The sequence below is a fragment of the Aptenodytes forsteri genome, unplaced genomic scaffold (genome assembly GCF_000699145.1).
Source record: "Aptenodytes forsteri isolate BGI_AS27 unplaced genomic scaffold, ASM69914v1 Scaffold550, whole genome shotgun sequence".
NCBI classification, from domain to species: Eukaryota; Metazoa; Chordata; class Aves; order Sphenisciformes; family Spheniscidae; genus Aptenodytes; species Aptenodytes forsteri.
This window is the reverse complement of record NW_008795689.1, coordinates 477,406-482,292: the sequence shown is the minus strand read 5'-3', so window position 1 is coordinate 482,292 and position 4,887 is coordinate 477,406.

The following is a 4,887-nucleotide window of genomic DNA, read 5'->3' as shown; positions in this document are numbered from 1 at the left end:
TTTCATTTTTCATTTTTCCATTTGTGCTTTCAATGTTAATGTAGAGGGATCGAATGGAATACAATGTCTTGGTACTTTGTTTATGTTTTGATGCATTACGGATGAGTTACCAGATACTAATTCGGCATAGGGAAATGCTGGTGAGACGCGGGCACAGCTCGCCGGCTGTGCGGGAGACGCAGCGGCTCATCCTGTCATGTTGCACACCAGAAAGCGCAGCGCTGTGCTGCAAGCGCTCCACAGCTTTCTGCACCTCCGCGCATGCTGAACAAATGGAAAAAAATACCGCTTCTGTGTTTCCTGCGAGTACGAACGATAGGGAAGGTTGTTTCTTCAGTTCAAAAACGACGTGTTTGAACATTGCCTGGGCTATCGCGCTTTTTTTTTTTGGCTTTGGAAAATACCATACGACATTTCTCCTGAAGGACTCCTTGGAAAACTCGCAGGAATGTGAAAGGATTAAGAGTTTGAAATTTGAATAACAGAGATGAAGGGATTTTTAAGAATCTCGGTAAGAGCTCTAGCCTGTTTAGTTTTTTTCACAGAATTTAGCTCAAAAATCTTGCCAGAAGAAGTGCTGTGGAAGATCCAGCACTCCGGCTTACAATAAGGCCAGGAGGAACCTCCTCCTGTACCAGGGATCCTCCGAACCCTGGGAGGAGCCTCCTCAAACTTCAGCTGCTGCTCCTGGGGAGGTTTCTCTTTCCTCATTGAGCCCCGTTTACTACAGACGGGGTAGCTCAGCAAACCTCATGGATTTGCTGTCTGTTGTATCAGAGGAGGAGTGACTATAGCTAAAAAGACGCTTGTGATCGCTCTGGTTAGTTCCAACCTTCGCGACCTCCATGTCCGTCACCCTCTGAACCAGGAGTGAGGGGCTGGATCTGGCTGCGGGGCTGCACCACGAGCTCCCGGGGACCTGCGGCGGCAGGCTGCCGGAGCAGAAGGTCACCCTACTGCAGGCAGAGAGGAATCTGCAAAGCCTAGGAGTGCCAGGAACAAACTGCATCCCCACACCTTCCTGCGGTCACCCGGCTCTGCCTGACAGCCCTGTCAGCGAGGGAAGCCAGTTGTTAAGTGAGGATTTCCCCAGATCACAGGCAAAATTTGTACCGATCATCGCGAGGCCCAGGGTTTACCTGTATGTGAATAGTATTGTTTCACTTCTTCACATCTTAGGGGAAAAAGGACTTACTACAAAAATAAACAAACATGGTATGAAATATACAATAGCCACCATTAACATCATATTTATTGTTATTTAGTTGCTCAGTAAAACATATACAGATATGTACAATATGCATGAATACAGAAGACTGCACTTTACATATTTAAAAAAAAAGAAAAATAACACTCAATTTCATGAGCTATTGTCACAGTCTTCCAACCAAGCATTTAAGAAATGAATTTAACAAGAATCAAAAAAAAAAAAAAAAAAAAAAGAAAAAAGATTACAGGATTGCCTAACACACAGCAGAGTCAAGTTTTCATATTTTACATGTGCAATAACATTTTTCAGAAGAGTTTGCTATGCAGTACGGATTACCAGTGTTTTGAGTTTTTTTTTCTTTTCCATGAACCAAATTTAGTACAAAGAAATAACATCCTTTTGCTTAAGGCTGTTTTAAAGCTGTAATATTCTTGGGTAGTGAATAGTGATAAAGTTATAACTGCCGGAAATCACAGCCTGCAGTTTCATCAGTCAGAATCTATGAGCGGATGGACTCAAACCAACAATTTTAATAGAGAATTTCTAAGACAAAATTAGACTATTTCCTCCATTAGCCTTAAGCAATAAAGGAGAAACAATTCTATAAAAATGGGTTATGCTCTTACACACCATCCATTGAACAGCTGTGAATCTAGTAGTTGAGAAAACCTTACACTGCAGCTTAACAAAAATAATCACCCCCCCACCTCCTCCCGCCCTCCCGGCAGCCGGCGCGTTTCGCTGACCTGTGCTCACCTTACCCCGTCCCTCCTTACGAAAGGTGTGAACGTTTTGCCGTACTGTTGGTGCCTGGAAGCCTCATACCGATTCCTGGTTTGGGAAGGCCAGCCAGCCTCAGAATGACCACGTAGACATACAGTATCTGAAACAGTTCCCTAAACGACCCAGATGACATAATTCTGATGTTCATTCCCTTCCACCCTAACCACACAATGAAATCCTTACCTATTTGATGAAAGTCACCGTAACTAAATAAAAATTAGTCTAAACCCTCTCTCACTGATGCTCTAACAACCGAGCTAGAATAGCAGAGAACTAGTAACCCTAGGAAAAAGCGATCCGGAGAAAATTTGCAAGAGTATTTAATAAATAAGGCCTATTCTTTCCTTTTTTTGGCAAAGAGATATTTTATCACTCCTCCCAATTTAAATGCAAGAGAGATTTTGCTCAGTTTGCTACTACATTTTAACTTGAAGACTAAGCGCAGAGTTTCTTTTAACAAACACCAAAGGAGTCGGCGAGCTGGGTCAGGAGGCGAGTGACGTCCAGGCTCCCTCCTACCCACCACCTGCGGCACGGGGCTGCATGGGAGAACCGAAAACGCCAGGCAAGGCAGGGAGAAATCTCCGAAACAAATGCGAAGCCGCGTTTTAGCTGTTGTTCACAATACAAAGCTAAGATTGTGCGTATCTTAATGGCACATTTACCACAGGTCTTTGACTTCTTGGTACAACATCCCCCCTGTCTGGAAGCCCCTCTACGACAAGCAGGTGCAAGTTTATGTTATTCTGGCTTTACCCAGTCATTTGGGGAACACGTGGCTCATAAAATTTCACTCTCTGTTGCACCGGCTCATCCTCCAAAGGAAGCAAGCCTCAAGCCGTGCGGCTCAGCAACGAGGGCTGCAAGCAGAGGTCAGACCTCGGGTACAGCTCAGCTCTGCCACCGACATGCCTTTGACCCAGCTCGGGTTGATGCTGTCTGTGCCTCAGTTTCCCTCTCCACAAGAGTGCAACTTACCTCTTGCACAGCAGGCTTTTACCTACAGCTCTCAAACATGCTTCCGTTGGAAGTATTATTATTCAGAAAATTAAATCATTTCAATTCTTACCATGTAGGGCTATGCTGGTATTTCATATATGTAAAAAAAAAAATAATGGGTGCATTCAGTGTCAAATTAATGGAGAAAATGAGTACAATGAAATCACTGCAGGCAACACAAGCTTTGTGACAAAGCTCTAGCCTTCTGCATATGTTGGCAGTACCAAATGCACCAGGTTATGAGCATGAAGTGATGCTTGTCCTGGTCAGTCATATGTACCGTTTCTGTTCTGATCTTTGGCAAAAAGCAAATACACCATAAAAGCGCAGGCTGGTCCTGGCGTTGCTAACAGCTGCCCGGAGTAGAGCTCGCAACGTCTCCTTTTGCTCAGTTGCTAACGTCACTTACATTAAGCAAGATCGAATGGATAGGAGGTTAGCAAAAGGATTGCATGTGACCATATTATTCAGCAAAACTACATGGACAATAAGGCCCAGAAGACAGTCAACCACTGTTTTTAACTCCTCGCTATCTAAAAATCCCGTCCTCCCACTGCATCCACCTCACAGGCCCGGCAGTGCCAGCCATGCGGGAGCAGACCCAGCGGTGGCCGCGTGCCACAGCTCCCGCACTTCCACGCTGTACAGCTCGGCAGCTGAAGACACGTCCCCTGGCTTCGGTATAGCCCGTCCTCCTCATTTCATAGGATTTAAAACTGTCAGGATTCCATTGGTTTTTAAGGAATTGCTTCCACTTTGTATTTCTATGAGCAAGTGAAAAAGTAAGTCCCGCGTGGATGAGAACAACAACTCCAGGAGAGAAGCACAAGCTGCAGAGAGCAAACCAGAAGAAAAGGGTGGGTGAGACCAACTGAGTCACTGCATTTCTACTCAAAGGAGGATTTCTCTTTAAAAGCAATCTGAAATGTTTGATGCAGCGTTCACTGAAAGGTCTCTTCCTGGTAGCACAGGGTGTGCATCCCTGACCTCAGGAAGCCTGAAAAACCTGTTCTCTTGAATGCAGCAGGAAAAACTAAAAACAAAGAAGTAAGCCATCGGGGCTGCACTCCAGTACAGGAATGCCACCAGACCATGAACTCTTCCTAAATTTTCAGCTGTAAGTGCTGAAACGCGGTATCATATGTCTAGGCATGTGTTTCGCTGGGGTTACTCCAAGACCCACCCAGCTGGAACGGGTAGGAGCTGCCAGGACAGGGTGGGAGCTGCGGACCGAACCCACCACGGCGGTGCTCACCCCCGCTCTGGCAGGCACAGAACCCCCCGCAGCTCAGCAGCCCCCAAGTGCTTTGCTAGACAGGGTTTAAAGTTAAACGCGTATTTGGGTGAACCGGGACTTAAGAAATCACAGGCAAAGAAGCATCTTCCAGAGCGGGGGCTGATAATTATTATTCTACCAGGAGATATTTTACTGGGGATGGTGGTATTTTATTGCAGGTACAAGGGAGAGCTCCGAGCTTTCCGTAGTGCACACACCTACAGAAGGTATAAAACATCCCATCCTTTTGTTCCAAACCAGGCAGGCGTGAGGCAGCTCCACAGCCAATTGCTCCAGGATGGGCAAAAATCCTCATCCTCGTGGCAGCTCCAGCTTCGATAAAAAGTAAAATAATACTGAAAATCAAGGTTCAAAACTATCTAAATTTATCCAAAGTCAAGTCACTGACCAGACCCATAAGAGGAAATCAATCCATGCATGGTTAATAAGAGCACATTCAAATAACATTTCCAAACACTGTGAGTCTCTTTGAAGCCACACATGACCGAGAGTGAGGATTTCAGACCACCCCGTGCCATTGGCATTTTAGGCAGAATTTCCTCTCCATTGGTGTCTACTGAGAACATTACTTCAAAATAATTAAAGGCCCAGCACAATC